Source organism: Jaculus jaculus, chromosome 21 (genome assembly GCF_020740685.1).
Source record: "Jaculus jaculus isolate mJacJac1 chromosome 21, mJacJac1.mat.Y.cur, whole genome shotgun sequence".
Lineage (NCBI taxonomy): Eukaryota > Metazoa > Chordata > Mammalia > Rodentia > Dipodidae > Jaculus > Jaculus jaculus.
The window spans coordinates 10,703,689-10,726,884 of NC_059122.1; the positions used below are offsets into that span (position 1 = coordinate 10,703,689).

At 45.5% G+C, this 23,196-nt stretch overlaps 1 protein-coding gene and 1 pseudogene across 1 annotated transcript in view; both read right to left on the reverse strand.

The window, feature by feature from the left end:
- The window catches only part of LOC123456351 (zinc finger protein 302-like), an 82,549-nt gene that overhangs the window by 42,215 nt on the left and 17,138 nt on the right, over positions 1 to 23,196 (reverse strand). The window lies entirely within an intron of this gene.
- LOC101602971 lies at positions 17,848 to 18,673 on the reverse strand (annotated as a pseudogene).

A 23,196-nucleotide genomic window follows, 5' to 3' on the forward strand; every position in this document is an offset into this window, starting at 1 on the left:
CTTAGCGGTTAAGGCGTTTGTCTGCAAAGCCAAAGGACCTGGGTTCAATTCCCCAGGACCCACGTAAGCCAGATGTGCAAGATGGCGCATGCATCTGGAGGTCGTTTGCAGTGGCTGGAGGCCCTGGCACGCCCATTCTCCCACTCTCTGTCTCTCTCACATAAATAAATAAAATATTTTTTAAAAATTTAGCCAGGCTCTACTCCCCAGGACCCATGTAAGCTAGATGCACAAGGGGGCACATGCGCCTGGAGTTCATTTGCAGTGGCTGGAGGCCCTGGCGCGCCCATTCTCTATCTGCCTCTTTCTCTCTCCTCCTTTCTCTCTCTCTCTCAAATAAGTAATTAAAAGATAAAATAAAATAAAAGTTTTTAAATTAGTTAACAAAGAAGCATGTTGCCAAGGACCCCAGGTCACCTTCCCTCTATGCACAACCCCATCCCTGTAGAAGGTCCAGCAAGTCCAGTGGAGCCAAGCAGTTCTCAGGAATCTCTCAGCCTGAAATGCGGCTGCTGCTGGTTTCCAGACGTCACTGATGCACCCGGGAGCTCGGCATTGTGAACAGCTCACTTCCAGGGGCAACAGCCTCAGGCCAAGGGGTTCAGTGCTGTCCTCAAGCCCAGCGCCCCGTATGAGCGCTTCCTCCCATCCCTGCACCCAGTCGAGCGCAGAGCGGGCCGCTGCCGCTGCTGCTGCGGTACCGGCAGAAGGGGAAAACCCCTGATGCCCGCCTGAAAGTGGGTGGAGGAAGATGCCATTCACAAAGAAGCCCACTGGCAGCGCCAGCAAGGAAAGCCCCTTCCTCTTGGGACTGGCTCTCCTCCGCCATCTGGTGGCAGAACTGCGCATCGCGCCTGGACTTTTTATTTATCAATGATGCAGAGAGTTCTCTCCACTAAAGCAGACGCGGGCTTGACACACAACGTGAAAAACTGTTCACTGTGGGCAGGCTGGGAACTGCCTTCTTACAGCTCCCTTGAGCTTGTGACATTCCGACAGGAGTCATAGGTGAATTAGGGCCGGGATGCAGTCGAAGGTGACAGAAGTGAGATTTCTGGGGCTGGAGAGATGGCTTAGTGGTTAAACGCTTGCCTTGTGAAGCCTAGGGACCCCGGTTCGAGGCTTGATTCCCCACAAAACCCAGAATGGCACAGGATAAACACTCACACTGCAAAAGATGGCATTGGGCATAGCCAAAAAATATTCAGCCAATATAAGATTTGAGACAACCAGGGCAAACATCAAACTTTGTAGTTTCAAGTCCAACAACTCCAGTCAATGACAAGTCTCCAAGTGCAATAATTCTAACCAGCAACAAGTCTCTGGCATTTCAATTCCACCCCTCCAGCTAGGCTACTCACAGTCCTGGAAAACTTCTTCAGGGTGGCAGCTCTTCTTAGCTGCCATCTCGTGCTATTACCCTAGGTTACAGAATCTGCTTTTTCCAGAGATTGAGCTACTGAAAGACTGCTGAATCAGCGACCACGTGCTAAACAGAATCTTTATTTTTATTTTAATTTAGTTATTTGAGAGTGACAGACAGAGAGAAAGAGGCAGATAGAGAGAGAATGGGCATGCCAGGGCCTCCAGCCACTGCAAACGAACTCCAGACGCGTGCGCCCCCTTGTGCATCTGACTAACGTAGGTTCTGGGGAATCGAGCCTCGAACTGGGGCTCTTAGGCTTCACAGGCAAGCGTTTAACCACTAAGCCATCTCTCCAGCCCAAGAATCTTTTTTTTTTTTTAAATTGAGCAATATCTTAGGCTTCACTCCATCACTTAGAAGTTTGAAGCCTACTTTACTGGGGATGTCTGAAATATGACTGGACAAGACACGAAGGGTGTATTTCCCTAGGAATAACACAGCCCATCTAAGAGGATGTGCTAAGGGTGAGGGAGCAGGATCGCCACGAGTCCAAAGCCAGCTGGGAGACAGTGAGACCCTGCCACAAATATGAAGATTTCGGAGATTTAAAAGTCTTAGAGGAAATTTAGGTTCAGTTACCTGGACTACTTGCTTATCATTGTTGTTGATGATGAGAGTGACTCAGCTTTTCTGAAGTGCACGCCGATGTCGGTGGAGGATTCTCGAACGAGAGGCAGGACTCCAGGACGTACAAGGAGCAGCATTTTATTTCTACCTGCTGATACAGGCTGATAGGACTCTTATATGTAGGTTGAGCCCCAATCACAGTGGTGTTTTCAATTTCTTATTCATTTGTTTGTTTATATTTAATTTTCTTTCATTTGTTTATTATATTACAGATGAAACTTTGTAAGTACCCACCACATGTTGGTACCGTCATGTCCCTCTTCCTTTGGACCATTCAGTGGAGGGCCCATAATTGTGGGACGTGGCCATTCACCCGGTCATTATGGCTTCTAAGTTTTATGGGCACAGCAGTCAGTCAGCCGAGGGAGCCAGTGCACAGGGATATTGCCTCACACCCTCTGGCTCTTCCGCCTTCTCTTCAGCACGTTTCACCGAGCGCTGATGGCTGTGTTTTAAGTCTATCCTAACACTGAGTGCTTAGCAGCTTCTAGACATCTGCTTCAGTAAGCTGTGTGTATCTCCCCGTGACACTGGCGTAGGTTTTCAAACTTTCCCTACAAGCAGCATTATTGCTTATCTCTCAATTCCTCTGGGCTGTCCTTTGGGTTGTGTGTATAATGCATAATGTGGGCATCTTGATTCATCTTTTGATAGGGGGTTTAGGTGTCTTTTCTGGAATTGTTGGGTCAGTGTGTGTTGTTGTTGGTTCTCGTTGCCCCTGTGCAAGAGAAACCAGGCACTCAACCACTGTTGAAGGCAGTTGGGATTTGACACTTAGAGCCACTGTCCTGGTTTCTGTACATTTCAGCCCCCCCTTGTTCTCACCTACATGGCAGCATACTATTGAGGCGCTAAATAAAAACCCAAAGTTGCCAGGCCCAATCCAGGCCAAGGTCACCACACATATAGGTGACATTCTTTGGTTCTCGTAGGTAATTATTCATAATGTGTTTTCAGGAAAAGTAGCCACAACTTCTGAAAAGTATCCATCTCAGAATTAATTCCTTCGAGGGTCCTACCATAGTAAGTAGCACCCAGCACCCCATTATCTCTGTTGTAGGCAGTCTTCACTATGATGTCTTCTTTCCAACTGGTGAAACCACCTGGTTTTTTAACCTTTTGTGTTGTTTTGGTTTTGTTTTTGATGTTTTGAGGTAGGGTCTCACTCTAGCCCAGGCTGACCTGGGACTCACTATGTAGGCTCAGGGTGGCCTCGAACTCATGGCAATCCTCCTACCTCTGCCTCCCGAGTGCTGGGATTAAAGGCGTGCGCCACCACGCCCGGCTTAACCTTTATTATTATTTTTTTTAATTTTATTTATTTATTTATTTGAGAGAGACAGACACAGAGAGAAAGACAGATAGAGGGAGAGAGAGAGAATGGGTGCACCAGGGCTTCCAGCCTCTGCAAACGATCTCCAGATGCGTGCGCCCCCTTGTGCATCTGGCTAACGTGGGACCTGGGGAACCGAGCCTTGAACCAGGGTCCTTAGGCTTCACAGGCAAGCGCTTAACCGCTAAGCCATCTCTCCAGCCCAACCTTTATTTTATATATAAGATTTTCCTTCTGAAAACTTCCTGTGGAAAAGTTTTGGAACCAATTCTGAATTTTTCTTATGATAAAGAGCTGGGAGGCAGTATGTCTCTCCTTAAGAGATAGGGTTCATATAAGTTCTCAATACATTTTAAAGAATATTCAGTACTTTCCTTAGAAGGACATAATAGATGTCTTCCAAAAGTGATCTTTTCAATTGATGAAACCACCTGATTTTAGCCTTTTTAAAATAGGATTTTCGTTCTCAAAATCTCCCGTAGAAAGGTTTTGGAACCAATTCTGGACTTTTCTTACAATGATAAAGAGATGGGTGACAGTATTTGTTTCTCCTTAAGAGATATACCATAGTTCTCGCAGCATTTAGGCTATTTAAGATGAAAGCTTCAGTCAGTTTCGACCATACTTTCATGTATTGATTTTTGGATTTTCCAGGTATGGTTCCACTCTAGCCCATGATGATCTTGACCTCAGGATGACATCTCAGGCTGGCTTGGATCTCATAGGTAAGCAGCTACATGTGCCTGATAGGTAATGGAAATAAAGGCACATGCCACATCCAGCTCAATGTGTTTATTATAATCATCCCTCCTGATGACTGAAAATCACAGACAGAATGGAAAGGTTGCATAATAGGTCGGATTTCAGAAATAGTTTTAAATTTTTGTAATAAACAGGGATGCCCCAGAAGAGAACATGTATTTGCCATAGATTTCTCCTTAACACTAATGCTATCATTTCCTGGCAAGTAAAGGGGCCATTCCGATGAAAAACACACTAAAGTGTTTCTAATAATGAAAACACTGTGTGCATTGATACCTTTACTGTCAGTGTAAAGCGTAACGACGCTTGCTCTTTTTCTTCAATGTCAGATTGGGATTTTTAATTATTTTGTCAACAAAATAACGCCACACCAAATGCTAACTTTGTTAAGGGTGGTCCTTGTGTTGTGTGCTTACCGTGTTTTCATTACTGATTGTCAGTGTTGCTGAATACGTATGGCACATTGATGATTTCCAGTAGCTTCACTTCCTGTGGCCCTTCACCACGCCTGCAAGCAATGTGGGGTCACGAAGGTTCTCAAAGCTTCCCTGTGGGAACACCATGCTTCAGGATGCACATCTCGACCCTGAGACTCCTTCTTCTTCTTCTTTTTTTTTAAATTATTTATTTATTTGAGAGCATCTGGCTAACGTGGGTCCTGGGGAATCGAGCCTCGAACGGGGGTCCTTAGGCTTCACAGGCAAGTGCTTAACCGCTAACCCATCTCTCCAGCCCGACTCCTTCTTCTTTCTGTCAAGTCCCGAGCATTTTTCCCTGGGCTTATAAGGCAAAAGGAATGTCGGCATTTGTTGCTCCTAGTTTCCCCTCTTACAAGTCAGGAGACTTCTCAATGTCTACTTCATGTCCAGGACAGTGGTCACGAGGCAGGATTGGAGCTCCGCACTCATCTACGATGTCTCAAGTCCTCTGTAAGATATGCAGGTCCCAGGCAGACGTGACCAGATGACTCACATGCCCGTCGGGTGCCTCATTTTTCTATCACAGATTGAGTCCCTGGCCCATCCTGGCATTTGCTTTCACCTGGCAGTTACTGATTCTCTAACCTAGGGTGAGAGCGTTAAGCCAGGTTAGAGGATCTGCTCTGTTCTGAGAAGCTGTCAGATTGATCAGCTGAGAATAGCCTGCTGACTCAGGAAGCAGGTGCTAGATGGAATCTTTTTGTTTGTTTGTTTGTTTAAATGGAGCAATATCGTAGACTTCATCCCATCACTTAGAAGTTTCAAGCCTGCTCTAATGGGGATGTCTGAAATACGAGTGACCAGGACACGAAGGGTATATTTTCTTAGGAATAACAAGCCCAACTAAGAAGATGGTACAAGGCTCACATGTCTGTCAGGTGCCTCGTTTTGCTATCACACATTGATTTCCTGGCTCTTCCTGGCATTCACTTTCACGTGGAAGTTACCGATTCTCTAACCTAGGGTGAGAGGTTCCACGTTCACCGCAGTCTCTCACACACACAAAAGATGGTACCTATTTAATGAGTGACGAAGGTGGGACTTGGGACTCTATACTTATATTTATTTATTTATTTTTATTATTTGGTTTATCGAGGTAGGGTCTCTGTGTAGCCCAGGCTGACCTGGAATTCACTATGGAGTCTCAGGGTGGCCTCAAACTCACCGCGATCCTCCTACCTCTGCCTCCCGAGTGCTGGGATGAAAGGCGTGCGCCACCACACCTGGCGTAAACCCCGGATTCTTTTAAAGTACATCTAAGCAATTGAGTTTAGTATCTCCTCTCTTAGTATTGATTGTGCCCCATTTCTACCCTGGTTTGTTTGCAACATAAAGTCACTGCTTGTGTTACTCACAGTCCTAATTCTACTGAGAACCAAGGATGCCCTTTGAGTCTGGCCTGCAGCTTTCCTGTGTCTTCACTGTCCTGGGCTTGTAGCACTCCCTCCCTTTAGTTCCCTGTTCATAGGGTTCAAGTTCTTAAAGGGGACAGTGACTCATAGACAACAAAACAAAACAAACAAACAAACAAAAAACCCTCACAACACTCAATTAAACGTACCTCAGGGATGGAGAGATGGCTTAGCGGTTAAGCGCTTGCCTGTGAAGCCTAAGGACCCCGGCTCGAGGCTTGGCTCCCCAGGTCCCACGTTAGCCAGATGCACAAGGGGGCGCACGCGTCTGAAGTTCGTTTGCAGAGGCTGGAAGCCCTGGCGTGCCCATTCTCTCTCTCTCCCTCTATCTGTCTTTCTCTCTGTCTGTCACTCTCAAATAAATAAATAAAAAATGAACCAAAAAAAAAAAAAATACCTCAGTGGAGTAACCAGAGAGCCTTTGTCCCAACTGGGATCAGAGGCATTGAATCTTGGCCCACCGTGTTTTTATTCTTAGGATTACACAGGTATGCATCACAAATAATGACTCTGACATAGTACAGACTGTCTTTAGAGAAGATTTTTATGGCCTGTGATTTCAAGATAACAGGTTTGTGCTGGAGAGGTGGATTAGCCGTTCAGATGCTTGCCTACAAAGGCTAATGACCTGATTTCGATTCCCCTGAACCCTCATAAAGCCAGATGCACAAAGTGTCACATGCATCTGGAGTTCATTTGCAGCTGCTGGAGGCCCTGGCATACCCATTTTCTCTGTACCTCTCTCTTTCTGCTTGCAAATAAAAAAGGTATCTTCTAGCCAGGCATGGTGGTACACACCTTTAATCCCAGCACCAGGAGGCTGAGGTAGGAGGATGGCTGTGAGTTCAAGGCTACCCTGAGACTGCATAGTGAATTCCAGGTCAGCTTGAGCTAGAGTGAACCCCTACCTCAAAAAAAAAAAAAAAAAAAAAAAAAGTGGCAGAGGGGGAGTGCTGGAGAGATGGTTTAGTAGTTAAGGCACTTGCCTGCAAAGCCAAAGCGCCCAGGTTCAATATCCCAGTACCCATGTAAAGCCAGATGCACAAGGTGACACATGCATCTGGAGTTCTTCTGCAGAGCCTAGAGGCCCTAGCATGCCCATTCTCTCTATCTGTCTCTCTCTCTTCAAACAAACAAATAACAAATACATATAGATATCAGGTTTGTTTGTTAGGAAGAAATCAGGCTAAACTAAATAGAATCAGGACCTGTGGTTAGGACTTAGCCTATTTTACCTAATTTGAGGTAGAAGCAGCTGCATTCCTCAACTTATATTAACATACATGTTTACTTTTGTATGGTTATGCTATCAGCAACGTTGAGATATGATAGTTGTCTCCAATAAAAAATAAAAATTCCCATCCCCCCCCAAAGCCAGGAGGGTGTGCATTTGCAGCAGCAAGAGACCCTGACATATCCTTGCCATACGTGCACATGTGTACACACACTCACTCATAGACACACGATAGGTGAAAATATTTAGAATATAGAAATAATAATCATGAAGAGGCATGGTAATATACACATATATATTCTCAGCTCTCAAGAAGCTAAGGCAGCAGGATCAGGAATTCCTGGCAGAATGGGACTGTACAGCAATACCATGTTTTCAAAAGGAGAGCCAGAACAGGTGTGGTGATGGGCACCTTTAACCTCAGCGCTCGGGAGGCAGGCGTAGGAGCATCAGTGTAGTTGCATTGTTAGGCTTTGCAGACAAACACTTTAACTGCTGAGCCACCTCTCTAGTCCTTACATATTTTTATTTATTTATTTGGAAGCAGAGGGACACAGAGAGAAGAGGGAGAGGGGAGTGAAGGACTCAGGAACCAGAGGGACGCCATGACAGGCTTCAGAGTCACCAGTAGGTCTGAGTTTCTGTTTCCTGGCAAGGTTTAAGTAAGAGTCTAACAGTTACTGAAAAAACCATAAACTGCTTATGCCATACATTTCTATGATCATAAGTTGCTTAAAGTGTCACTTAAGTTCCTCAAACCCACAAAGCCAATCACAATAAAGGTTACCTAGTCTACCTGGCATTCCCATAGCCCCTGCCCGCCAATTTTGCCCGCCAGTATCCTAAGCCAATCAGAGGAGTGCGGTAAGTGCAGTTACTGTTTAAAACCACCAATCATGTACCCATCCCCTACTTCTATGTTCAAATCCCTATAAAAACCCTGCTCTCCTGCTACTTGGGGCTCTTGCACGGATCCAATGCTTTGATGAAGTCAAGAGACTGAGCTGAAGCCCAAAATAAAGCTCTTTGACCTTGCATATGTGTCTGGTTCTTCTTGGTGGTCACTGGGGGTGCTGAGAACTGGGTGTAAAGGGAGAAGGGCACACTAGGCTTTCTAGCCACTGCAAACAAACTCCAGGTGCATGTGCCGCTTTGTAAATATGGCTTTACATGGGTACTGGGGAATTGATCTTAGGTCGTTAGGCTTTGCAGGCAAACAACTCAACTGCTGAGCCAACTCTCAAGCAAAGGGAGACAGAGAAAAGAGAGAAGGATAGAGAGAGAACAGGTGCCCCCAAGCCTTTAAGAGTCACTGCAAATGAACTCCAGACACATACACCACATTGTGCATGCATGTGGCTTTAAATAAGTACTGGGGAGTTGAACCAGGTCATTAGGCTTTTGCAGGCAAGCAACTGAACTACTGAGTCATCTCCCCAGCCCCTATGGGTTTTATTTTTGTTTTGTTTTGTTTTATGTTTTGGTAGCCAGGGTCTCTCATGGTCCAGATTCCTTTTGAAGTGCGGCCAGTCCTGCCTCAGCCTGTCTCCAGTGCTAAACTCAGTAGTGGAGAGGCAGATTATGTTAATTCAGTTGCCACACTTTATTCACTCTTCACACATGCTAATTAAGCCAGGTGGCCTTCTCCTCTCAACTAGCCTAAGCCCCTGGGGCTTATTTATTTATTTGATATATATAGAGAGAGAGGGAGGGAGAGCAAGAGACAGAAAGTGAGAATGGGTGCACCAGAGCCTCCAGCCATTGCAAACGAACTCCAGATGCTTGCGCCCCCTTGTGCATCTGGCTTACGTGGGACCTGGAGAATCAAACCCGGATCCTTAGGCTTTGCAGGCATGCGTCTTAACAGCTAAGCCATCTCTCCAGCCCCCTAAAATATTTTTTTATTTATTTGAGATAGAGGCAGAAAGAGAGAGAGAAGACAGAGAGAGAATGGGCATGCCAGGACCTCCAGCCACAGCAAACGAACTCTAGACTCATGTGCCACCTTGTGCACCTGGCTTACTTGGATCCTGGGGAATTGAACCTGGATCCTTTGGCTTTTCGGGCAAGCACCTTAACAGCTAAGCCATCTCTCCCTCCCCCTAAAATATTTTATTTTTATTTATTTGCGATAGAGGCAGAAAGAGAGAGAGAAGAGAGAGAGAGAGAATGGGCATGCCAGGACCTCCAGACTCATGTGACACCTTGTGCACCTGGCTTACTTGGATCCTGGGGATTCGAACCTGGATCCTTTGGCTTTTCGGGCAAGCACCTTAACAGCTAAGCCATCCCCCCCCCCTTTTTTTTTTAGGTAGGGCCTTACTGTAGGCCAGGCAGACATGGAGTTCACTATGTAGTCTCAGGGTGGCCTTGAACTCATGGCGACCCTCCTACCTCTGCCTCCCTAGTGCTGGGATTAAAGGCGTGTGCCACCTCCATCACCACTCCTGCCCATCCATTTTTTCCCCTCAGTCATCATGGCTGCTGACAGCCACTTTAGGGTTAGCTCATTGCACATCAGTTCTCAAGCCTCTCTGGTCCTGATCCCTGGTTGCCATGCTGATGTGTCAACTGCTGAGTGGGGGTCCCATTTTTACTTCTAAATCTGGCTCCTAACGGTCCCCATTTCTACTTCTCACTCTTGCTTCCAACACCCCCACACGCTGCAAGCACAGCCCGTAGGCGGCCCTGCGGCTTGCAAAAGCTCCCGGCGTCCGGGGCCCGGGCGCTCCGCAGACGAGCTGTCCGTCAGCGCCCCAGGGGGCGGGGCTTGCCGCGCTCGTCCAATGAGCGCGCAGAGCGCGGACTTCCGCACCGGAGCCTTCGTCGCCGCCCTGCGGGGACTCGGGGGCGGGACGCCGCCGGGACGCGGCACCGAGACGGCGGCCACGGTGAGGGCGCGGGCGCGGGCGCCTTCCTCCCTGCTTTCCTTCCTTCCTTCCCTTCCACCTTTCCTTTTCCTTCCTCCTTTCTTTTCCTCCTTTCCTTTCTTTCCTTTTTCCTTTACTTTCCTTCCCCCCTCCTTACCTTCCTTCTTTTCCTTTTCTCCTTTCTTCTCTTCTCCTTTCCTTCCGCCCTTCCTTTCCCTTCTGTTCCTTTCCTTTCCTCCTCCCTCTGCCTCTCTCCCTCCTTCCTTCCACTTTCCTTCCCTCCCTCCCTCCCTCCCTCCTTCCTTCCTTCCCTCCCTTTACGTAAAGAGATTCCAGTGACCACAGTGCTTATGTCCCTCAGTACCCAGTACTCAGTACTGTACCTAGAGGCTCCAGTGACCACAGTGCTTATGTCCCTCAGTACTCAGTACTGTACCTAGAGACTCCAGTGACCACAGTGCTTATGTCCCTCAGTACTCAGTACTGTACCTAGAGACTCCAGTGACCACAGTGCTTATGTCCCTCAGTACTCAGTACTCAGTACTGTACCTAGAGACTCCAGTGACCACAGTGCCTATCTCCCTCAGTACTCAGTACTCAGTACTCAGTACTGTACCCAAAGAGACTCCAGTGACCACAGTACCTATCTCCCTCAGTACCCAGTATGCAGTACTGTACCTAGAGAGGCTCCAGTGACCACAGTGCCTATCTCCCTCAGTACCCAGTATGCAGTACTGTACCTAGAGAGGCTCCAGTGACCACAGTGCTTATGTCCCTCAGTACCCAGTACTCAGTACTTTACCTAAAGAGACTCCAGTGACCACAGTGCTTAAGTCCCTCAGTACCCAGTACTCAGTACTGTACCTAGAGAGGCTCCAGTGACCACAGTGCCTATGTCCCTCAGTACCCAGTACTCAGTACTTTACCTCTTGGCCTCGAATTAGACTTGAGTCAGCTGGTGAGGTAGAAAGCGTGACCCATGAGGGCTTATGACTCCCTCTCCTAAAGAACATCATGAACTTGGTAAATTCTTAGAGCAGAAACATGTGGTATATAGGGGGGAGTGTATTTTCAGGGCATGGGATGATGGGGCATGGAACATACATGTAGATGAGGCTGCATTTATCGGTATGAGCTACTTGTTCAGAGATTCCGCTTTTAATAATGCATTTGACACAAACTGTTGGCAAGAGTTTCGTGGAAATGCTACGTACACCAGTGTACCACAGTGGTAGGCCGCCAGCCTCACCCAGCACATGCTTTTTCATTCTATTGTAATTCTAACCATCGTGTCGTCCCTACTGTAAGACACACAGGTGCGATGTCTGTCTCAGTTCTTTTCTGCTGTGATATTTTGTATAAGTCCCTGCTGAAATGAACGCACATAGGTGAGTGAACCTCTCCAGTGTCATCCCGCCCTCGTCTGGGGTTCATGTGAAGTATCTCCTTATAGGCGATGGTATCATTTGGCGGTGTGGCTGTGGAATTCTCCCGAAAAGAGTGGCGGTACTTATGTACTGTATAGGGCGGTGACGCTGGAGAACTATAGCAGCCTCGTGTGCTTGGGCGAGTTTAACTTCCTGGAGACATGACTAGATACTATTTTCCTTTTGTTTGATAAGTATTGATTTCATTGGTAAGCTTTAATATTTTGGCATTATACTTTTTCTTTTATTTTAGAGAGAGACAGAGACACGCACAGAGAGAATTGGAACACCAGGGTCTTAGCCCAGCCACTGCACTTGAACTCCAGACGCTTGCGCCCCCTGGTGGGCGTGTGCGACCTTGCACTTGCCCCACCTTTGTGCGTCTGGCTAACGTGGGATCTGGAGAGTTGAACGTGGAGCCTTAGGCTTCGCAGGCAAGCGCCTTAACTGCTGAAAGGCTAGTTCTACTCTGTAAAGGGTAAAAGGGTATCTTGTATCTGACTTAGTTTTGGCCTCTATCGACTTTTGCTGGACACTGAAATATCAGACACTTGTGGGTAGGCGAGGCACCCAGGATGTCAGCCAGTGATGCACGCAAGCTAGCTCAGTGCTCTCCATCGAGCTCCACACTCCCGCTCACTCCATCGCACCGCCAGCTTTTGGCCATTTAATCTTCACTTCATAGAGTGATTCTACTTTTACGCTTCTCTCCTCACTCGGCAACCTTCTTGTAGCCTTGCTACCTTCGTCATACGTGTAAAAGGGAGAAAATGTGCTGACCCAAGAACATATATGCAAGACATACCTGTTCATTCAAATGGCTGTAGTTACCTCCGAAATTACTACATCACGTTGTGAGTCATAAGTGGTTAAGGCCATGACGCCTAATGTTCCCATAGGTCTCTCTGCAACTGCTAACTGGGTCCGGCAGTGCCCAGAGGTCACACAGAGGACCCTCCTTCCTTGCCTGGGGATGACTCAGAGTATGGTTCCCTAAGAAGCACCTGACATGCTGCTATAGGGGGTGATGTCCTAGGTATGGGTATTAAGTCACTGTTCTGTGGGCTTTTGGATGCGTTCCTAGCCCTTCTGTGGTAAGCCAAGCAGTGCCTGATGAGGGTAAATGTGTACAAGCATGTAAAACGGAAACTCGGTGGTCATTAATGAACTTCAGTGTTATTATGAGACAAGTGAGAATGTTATGTCTGTCGGCCTGGGCTTTACCAGTGACCAAGAGACTTGGCCTGAGGAAGTGTTACGAAAGGTGCATCAGGGCTTCTGTTGCATATGCATTAGTAAGCTGCACCCCCCGTTTGCTGGAGGCCCCAGTGAGTGAAATCCAATATTCGCCTCCTTCCTGTGGGCTGGATCTGAGTCTGCGGCATGTCAGTAGAGCTCCGCATGCTCTTGTATTCATGTAAGATGCAAGGAGACATAAAAGAGGAACATTTGGGCTGGAGAGCGATGGCTCAGCAGTTAAGCCACTTGCCTGTGAGCCTAAGGACCCAGGTTCAATTCTCCAGGTCCCATGTAAGCCAGATGCACAAGATGGTGCATGCTTCTGGAATTTGAAGTGGCTAGAGGCCCAGGTGCACCCATTCTTGGTCTCTCCCTTTCTCTCTGTCTTACGTAAAAAATAAATCTAAATAAAAAAGAAAGCCAGGTGTGGTGAAGCACACCTTTAATCTCAGCATGCAGGAGGCAATGGTAGGAGGATTGCTATGAGTTTGAGGCCATCCTGAGACTAAATAGTGAATTCCAGGTCATCCTGGGCTAGAATGAAACTCTATGTTGCAAAAACCGAAAGAAAAAAGAAAATGAATACTCAGTGACATGAAATATACAGGGGACCATTCATGATGGTATCAGAGTAGAATATTGTAACGTCTCATTCGGGCATTGTGATGTCACAGTGGGACATGGTACTAATGGTGTTTTGATGGGGCAGGGGAATGTGACAGTGAATTGCGATGTCAGTTGCGCATTCTAGCTTCACCTGGATATTATTATGTCACATTGGGGCATAGTGCAGACTAGAAAGGTGCTACAATGGCCCAGTGAATATGGAAATAGATGTTCCAGGGACGCCTGCCATTGCATATGAACTCCAAGTGCATTTGCCACTTGGTGTGTCTGGCATTACGATTTTTTTTTTGGAGGGGGGATGGAACCTGAATTACAAGGCTTTGTGACAAAGCCCCTTTAACCACTGAACCATCTCTTCAGGCCACTTTTTGTTGTTGTTGTTGTTGTTGTTTTTTGTTTGAGATAGGGTCTCACTCAAGTCCAGACTAACCTGTAATTCACATCACGTAGCCTCAGGGTGGCCTCAAACTCATAGCGTTCCTCTTTCCTCTGCCTTCCAAGTGTTGGGATTAAAGGCGTGTGCCACCATATCCTGCTTTAAATGCATGCTCTGTAATTACATAAAATGCAAGGAGACATGAGAAAGGAATACTTGGCGACATGAACTACGCAGGGAATCCTTCTTGACTGTCATCCTCTTGCTGTCCAGGCTGATTCTTCCTGTCTGAAATACTCTTCCCTGTCAGCTTCCCTTCCAGTATCTGATGACCAACCATCATCCATCATCCACCCTCCCCCCAGAACCACTGCCTGCTCCTGCTCGGCCTCTGGTCAGTAAACACCCTTCCATTTCCTACCTCTCCTTTAACCCTTAAATTTTTTTTTTTTTTTTTTTTTTTTGGTTTTTTGAGATAGTGTTTCACTGTAGCCCAGGCTGACCTTGGAATTCATTATGTAGTCCCAGGATGGCCTCAAATGCACTGTGATCCTCCTACCTCTGCCTCCCAAGTGCTGGGATTAAAGGCGTGCACCACAACTGGATAGTTCTAAATTTTTGGATTCCCCATAATCAGGATGCAGAGTGATCCATCTTTAAAAATGTTAGCTGTTGCAAGGTCACTGAGGAATCCTGCTGGAGCTGAGCTGAAAACCTCCTCCATGTAGACCAGCTGACAGAAAGCTGGAAATACCATGCTTCATGCAGTTAAATGGGAGAGATTGAAATCACCAGTGAAGGTACTCAACAGTGGACACTGCAACCCTTACATATGGCCAGCCAGGCCAAAAGAGCCAACGGTTGCAACAGTGGCCATCTGTTATGGGGGAAACCAATTGCCCTCTAACTGGACTGGAGGCCTGCTGCATGAGAGGGAATACATCCCTGATACTGAAAACCTACAACAGGGTAGTCATGAGCCCTACGGGTGTAATGTCTGCTGGTGTTTGGCTAAATGTATATACTGTGCTCGTCAAACTGCCTAGTAAGCACTTCTCTTAATGTTCATACCAATATATTAATACTATTCTCAGTTTTGATAGGAGAAGCTTCTCTTTTCAAAAGGCAATATGTTGCTGAGAAGTGACAGGAGTGCTCAGCACTGCAATATCTCTATCACACCCTCCAAGGCTCAGGGTCTAATGCGGAAGAGGTGGCAGAAAGAATGTAAGAGCCAAAGGAAGGGCAGGACTCCATACAACATGCTCCCTCCAGACACAAAATGGCCTGGATATCCATGGCCTCACGGTGCCTGACACTACCTACACAAGACCATCATAAGAGGAGAAAAAGCCCATGACATCAAAATAAGAGAGACTGATTGAGAGGGGGACGGGATATGATGGAGAGTGGAGTTTCAAAAAGGGAAAAGTGGGGGGAGGAAGGGAATTACCATGGGATATTTATAATTGTGAAAGTTGTCAATACAAAAACATTAAAAATTTTTAGCTGTTGTAACAGACAGCTTCAGGTTTACTGAGATGAACTTCCAGACCAGGAAGAGTTATAGAGGAAGGGATATGTTGAAGCTTACATTCCAGGGAAGTTCTATAATGGCAGAAGCAGCTGGCCTGCCTTCACAGATCCAAGCAGAGAGAGAAGCACATGCCAAAAAGCCAAAAGCCACACAGCACAGCACAGCACACTTCAAGGACTCCCACTAGGCACACTTTGCATATCTTTAGATTGAAATCTGGAAGCCACCACCGCACCTCAAGATCTGCCCAGTGACACCACCTCCAGCCAGGTGGCTGCAGATGCAAACTACAAACTCATAAAACACTGAATATATTGGGGGAACATCTATTTAAACTATCACAGCTGAGTTGATAAGTATATTTAACTGTCCCTGACTGTCCATCAGTAGCTACGTGTCCCACTGCATCTCATAAATGTGCATAACTGTGAGCCGTTTATTGAGAGGTCATCAGTGAAAGCACAGACAGACAGACAGACAGTCCTCATTTGCTGGTGACAGCACTGTGAAACCGAAGGAGTTACTTCTTTTGTGCATTTTTCAGCAGTTTTTTTTTTTAATTTTTAAAATACTTTTATTGCTTTTAGCAATTAAAAAGGCATTATGTGGATATTCTTATAAACATTTGAACAGTTTGAAATTTACACAATAGGAAAATTAAAAGCTCTGTAACCCAATTTTCATAGAGTCAATTAAAAAGGATATGGAAAGATTTAGTCACAAACACAAAGCAATACATGATATGGGAAATATTTACATCATAAAAATAATATAAAAATGCAATAAATAAGCCGGGTGTGGTGGCGCACGCCTTTAATCATGCAATAAATACGTATTTAACAACAGAAATTAACAAAACCAAAACAGGATGGAGGAGGAGGGGTGTAACAGATTGAAAAAAAAATCTATCTTACCCTTTTTTGCTTTGTGTATACATGTGTGTGAGATAATATGTGTGGGTGTGTGGAGGCCAGAGGTTGATGTTGGGTATGTTCTTCAAACACCGTTCTCAACATGCACATTCATATGAAAATAGCTAGAGTAGTTTTATTTAAGTAGTTGCTTTAGGGAGCAAAGCTGGATGCTACAGGCAGGGCAGACAACCACGGCACTTGGTTGTAAGCCTTTTAGAACTAATGTATTGTTTTGATTTGTTTTGTGAAGAATCTCGCTACATACACAAGTGTGGCCACTTATGCTCCTCTCCCAGTCTCCCAAGTACTAGGGTGATAGGATGATGTGCCCCCGTGCATGGCTTTTACTTCATAATGTATGAGTATTTACACCTCATCTAGGGACAAAGCCGAAAAGAGTAAGAAAACGAAACATCCATAAAGACAAAATTACCTTGAAAAGTTTACATTACCATTAACAATATATCACTCAACTTTTCAGCCTAAAGTCTTCAAAATGTTCTCTTTTAAATTTTATTTGTGTGTGCATGTATGTGTGTGGGGATGTGTACGTATGTACACACGCACACACATGCATGGGGGCATGTCGGGATCTCTTGCTGCTGCCAGTGAATACCAGATGCATGCACTACTTTGCATCCAGCTTTACACCTGGGCTGGCAGGCTTTGCGGACAAGCACCTTAAGCTACCTCCTCAGCACAATGTGTGTGTTAGTTTCCTGGCGTTCGTTTGCAGTGGCTGGAGGCCCTGGTGCGTCCATACTCACACGTTCTCAGTCTGATTCTTTCTCCCTGTTTCTCTCTCTCAAATAAATAAAAGAATATTAAAACATCCCATGTAAGCCAACCAGGCACAAATAAAGTTGTTTCAATGAAGTTATCAAACTGATTTCATATCTACACTTTTTTTCATGGGATAACAATAACATTGCTATGATAATTGATAGCATTAATTTGTATTTTGGGGGTAGACCCACATCTAAACATAAAACTCATTTATATTTCATATACTCCTCATACATATAACCTGAAGGCTTATATAGTGTTCTTGTTGTTTTGTTTTTCTGAGGTAGGGTCTTGCTCTAGTCCACGCTCATCTGGAATTTACTATGTTGTCTCAGGCTGGCTTTGAACTCATGTAGTCCTCCTACCTCTGCCTTCTAAGTGCTGTGATTAAATGTGAGTGCTACCATGCCTGGCTTTATTTTATTTTTATTTGGGAGAGAGGGAGAGAGAAAAGGAAAGAGGCAGATAGAGAATGGGCATGCAAGGGCCTCTAGCCACTGCAAATAAACTCCAGATACATGCACCATTTTGTGGATCTGGCTTACGTGGGTCCTGGAGAATCGAACCTGGGTCCTTTGGCTTTGCAGGCAAGCACCTTAACCACTAAGCCGTCTCTCCAGCCCTTACCCAGTGTTCTGAACAGTGTTGTGCATGAAACAGTTTTGTGGGCCTTGAGGTTTAGAGCATTTCAGATTTTGGATTTTACATTCCAAACCTGTGCTGTGCTAAGGCTAAGGCAAGCTAAGAACATGCTTCAAAGTTAGTTTTACATTTTCTATTTGACCTTCAGTACTCATATCCTCGAATGCTAAACTTAAACAAGCTCACACCTGAACTTTGTATCCTAAGATTTTATTTTGATGGTATGTACATAAAATATACTTTCAACCACCAAGTTCTTCCTCATCACTGAAGTACGTGCTCTTCCTTATCCTTAGGCATCTGGAATCATCGGAGGCTCTTCAATTTTGGCTTGCTGGAAGGCTAGGGCCTGAGACTGTCCAGAGCCGGGTCTTCGCCTCTTCTACTTCAATTTATTCTTCTGGTTCAGGAACTTTTTTCCTTCTCCTTTGGAGGCTCCCATTCTCCAAGCATATTTTTGGACCAGGCATAACTTAAGTGTCCACGTTCCCCACATTCATAGCATTTATCTATCAGAGTCGTTTCTCCTGCAGATGAATTCGGCAGCTCTTCCGTTGTCAATAGCAACACTCGCTTTTATCACCCTACCAAGAAACTGCTTGTTGGTTATTGCTCTTGTGCGGTTTTGTGCAGCGTCTTTATCCAAGAATAAAGTAACTGCAACCCCTTTACTCTGCATGTGACCTTTGCCTTTCATTACAGTAACCTTCACAACTTTGCCAAACTTGGAAAATACCTGGTATAAGTCATTTGTGAGGGAGAAGGGCAAGTGGGATGCATCAACTGTGCTCTTTCTGGGAGCCAAGCCACCACTCATTTCTTCAGTGGGGCCGAGTAGCGCGAACGAGGCCGGCTAGTGATGCCGGCATCCAGGACACAGGCAGGCAGGCACCCAGTCAGGAGACATCCTCAGCAGCTTTCTTTTTACCAAAACTGGAGCAGACATGAAAATGTACAAGTATCAAGAATCGAGGGAGGGAATTACCATAGGATTTTTTTTTTATAATCATGGAAAACTCTAATAAAAATTAAAAAAAAAAAAAAAAGAATGCACCACACCGTCTAAAGCTTTCAGCATGACGGGAATTAAAATGAACCTTCCTGTCATAACATTTAAACAGAATGGTCTCAACTTCCAAATCATTCCACGGGTTCTATTTCTCTCCAGAACTGTGACTAGTACTGACTGTGGTACCAGGAGTGGTTCTACATAAACAGAATTGAAAGGGTGAATTTTCCCCATAGGTTCAGTGTTAAGTGGGATTGGTTGTCCAAGCCTAACACTTTTTTTTTTTAATATTTATTCGAGAGTGACAGAGAAAGAGGCAGATAGAGAATGGGCACACCAGGGCCTCCACCACTGCAAACCAACTTGACGTGTGCGCCCCCTTGTGCATCTGGCTAACGTGGGTCTTGGGGAGTCGAACCTCCAACTGGGGTCCTTAGTCTTCAAAGGCAAGTTCTTAACCGCCAAACCATCTCTCCAGCCCAAGCCTAACATTCTTAATGGACTTTCCTGAAAACATGAAAAGCACGAATAATACATGCTGTGAAATGTTCCAAGAGCTAGGTATCTGGTGATCCAGATTGGCGTCTCTGTGTGGCAAGTGGAGGATGGAGAACGGGAGGATGAATGCAGTCAACGGAAGGGGTAAGGAGGTTAGGGCAGGAGTTTGAGTAGAATATGCTAGTGACGGAGATGAAAATGAACTAATATATTCTATAGATACATTTGTTCACACTTAAGTGAAAGGTTAGATGTACATCCTAAGGAAGCAACTAGAGGACCTCAAGCTGACTGCATGGATCTGAGCTGGTGATGCAGCGTTTTTGCCAAAATCACAGGTCCATACTGAGACTGCCTGGGCGTGGCCATTTTGGATGAGTGGGCACCCCTAGCTAAAAGGACCTGGGATCAAATGGCAGAGCCTGTAATATTGACACAGTTGTGAGTCCCTGGCCAGTAATCACAGGTATAGGCAAGGGCCAGCTGCATCATCCTCAATCTGTGACCACGGCTCAGATCCAGGCAGTTCCCCGCTACCCAGGGTAACCACCAAGTGAAGGCTAGGGCTCAGGATCACAGAAGTGGACAGGCAATTCTAGGCCTGAGCCCAGAAATGAGGTTTATAGACCCAGGGCCTCAGACGTGGACTGGTGCTTGCTCAGCAATGGAACACAAGTTGTCACTCTGTCCAAGGTCAGGGGACCATGCCATGCCTGGGAACAACTGCAACAATGTAGTGTGCAGCTCTCACTGCAGCCACAGCTGGGAGGTAGGACACGGACAGCTTGCCAGAAAGCCAACGTTACAATCCTGGGCTGGTCCTCTGCATGGAACTGGGCTGGCAGGATTACCTCAGGGGGCAGCTTTCAGGATATAGGTGGGTGCTCATGTATTACAGTCAGTTTCTTTTCCCTGGAACAAATGTACAACCAGAGGCAGTTTATGGGAGGAAAGGGTTTATTTCAGGGTTAAAAATTCCAGATCATCAGTGTTGGGAGAAGCAAAAATCCAAGAAGAGAGACACCATCAACAGCTGGCACCACACACGGCCAGAGCTCACTGCTCTCCTTACAACTTGGGGCGGCACTCAGACCCCCACCCCCGTTGTGCCATGTCTCTTGTAACAGGTATCTGCCTGCTGTGGGCTCAAGTTGCAAACTGAATTTAATAAAACACCCAAGTCTATGTCACCATACTTTCAAACCAACCCATTCTACTTCTGCCCCTCCTCCCATAGAGTCACAATGCAAATGGCATTTAGTACAATGTCAAAGGTCCCCATAACATTTATCAACACTAATGTTATTCCAAACTCCTGAGAGTTAAGAATGTCTCCATTACATACAATCAAAACAAGTAACATAGTTCCAACAGAAAATGACAGAATAAACATTTCACTTGCAATAAGGCTATCATGGGGGAACCAATACAAAATTAATAACTACGAAGAAACAAAGTAACAGCAGTTTAAATCTGACATCTATAACTGATAAGGTATACAGGTTTCCAATTCTGCCCCCACACCTGGGCAGGTCACAACCTGGGCAGGCACCCCATCCTGAACCACCACTTCTTCATGGTACCTGTTACACAGTCCTGATATATCCAAAACTTATGATCTCCACAGCACCATACAATTGGCTTATTTCGCTGACAAGTATATATGCCTGCTTCTCAATGTTACATCTCATCAGTGACTCAAACAGGCTCATGTTCATACAGTGATGGGACTGGGCTCCTAATGGGGTGCTTCACGTTGATTCCCACTTGCATTTGTGCAGCTACCAGGTCGGTATGCATTTCATGCCCTACCCTCCTTTAACACCATCCACAGGAGTGCTACACCACCTGAGGCGAAGCTGCCATGCATGCAAAGTAGCACACCATGGACACAGGTACCACGTTACAGACCCAGGATAGAGCTCAAGCTAGATCTGGGGCCACAAAAGTGCACCCGGGTGTGTGATCCCAGCCAGATTTTGGCTACATCACATAAAGGTCCCTTGGGTCCAGCAACAAGCGCCCTGAAGACTTCGAGAAGCATCCCTGGGAGTAAGGATAGTGAACCTGGATCCGGCACTAATGACTTGGGCTCAGATTCGACAGTACCTGGACTCCTCACTTACATGCATTTTATCTTGATACCTGACCTTTGGGTGAGTAACACCACTCAGTTTCTTAGTAACTTATACTAGAGATAAGATTGTAAATCTTTATGATAACTGCACATATGTGAGTTACAAGACAAAGTCTGCATTTTTAATGTTCCTCAATCATCCCTGTAGGCATTCTATGTTGCAGACTTAGCAGTGGGTCACCCATTTTTTCTCCTGTGAGTGCAAAGATGCTGAGTTTATGTTGCAGGAGAAAAGCTTCTTTCATTTGTGCAGCTTCTAACCATGAGTTACCTCATGTAGAGTGATGTACGAACTGAAGTATAAAGGACCCTGCGCTCTTTATACTTATATGCTTCTAAATTCTGTGGCTATTACTTTTGGGAGCTTTCCTACGTTCCCACACGTTTTCATCGGCACAATCTGTCTGACAAATATGAGCTGTGACTTGGGAAACAACTTTGCCAGATCCATGGCCATTATATAGCTTTTTGCCATTTAGTCATTGGACACAGAGACTTAACTTATGTGAAAAACATTTACCATATGCACGTGGCATCTCACCTCTATAAATTCTGATGCACAGTGAATTCTGAATTCATACAGAAAGATTTTCAGCATTCATTATAGCTGTATCATCTTACCTGGTCAAGTTATGTCACGCATAGTGGGTACTAATGGATGGGGAAAAGTTCCACATTTGTAATATTCGTATGGATTGCCATCTGTAGTTCTTTTGATGCACAGTAAGCTATGGATTCCAGCAACCTTTATTATATTAATAACTTTCAGCATATATGGGTATTCCAATGCACAGTGACCATGTGTATGGTTTTGCAACTGTATAGGATCAATGATGAAAAGCAAGTTATGACTTGTTGGAACAATTTACCAATCCAATACATTCCAACTGGTTTTGAATGTATGAGTTTCCTGATGCTGAATAAGAACGTCCTTTCTGAAAAAAGCTTGCCCACATTCGTTGCATTCATATGGCCTTTGACCTGTATGCATTCTCTGATGCCTAGTGAGTCGTGTCTTTATAGAAAAAGCTTTTCCACAGTCATTGCATTTGTACGGCCTATCACCAGTGTGAATTTTCTCATGCACAGCAAGTCGTGGCTTTGTAGCAAAAGCTTTCCCACACAGATTGCATTTATGTGGCTTTTCACCAGTATGAATTAACAGATGCTGAGTGAGATGTGACTTTCTGAGGAAAGCTTTCCCACACTGACTGCACACACATGGCTTCTCGCCTGTATGAATTTTCTGATGCTCAGTGAGATAGGACTTGAAGTAAAAAGCTTTCCCACATTGACTACATTTATGACACTTGTCACCTGTATGGATTTTCTGGTGCTCAGTGAGGTGGGACTTGAAGTAGAAAGCTTTCCCACATTCACTACATTTATGGGGCTTGAAACCTGTATGTATTCTCTTATGATCATTAAGATGGTATTTGCTGGAAAAAGCTTTTCCACATTCATTACATTTATACGGCCTCTCCCCTGAATGTATTACCTGATGCACAGTGAGTTGTGACTTGCTGGTCCAAGCTTTTCCACACTGATCACACTTATATGGCTTCTCTCCTGTATGAACTCTCTTATGCACAGTGAATGGTGACATGGTGGTAAAAGCTTTCCCACATTCATTGCACTGATAGAGCTTCAAGCCTGTGTGGGTTCTCTGATGCACTGTGAGTTGTGACTTGCTGGCAAAAGCTTTCCCACACTCATTGCACTCATATGGCTTTTTACCTCTATGTATCCTCTGGTGGATAGTGAAATATGACTTATAAGCAAAAGCTTTCCCACATTCATGACATTCATATGGCTTCAAACCTGTATGGGTTTTCTGATGCTGTCCGAGTTGTGATTTGTT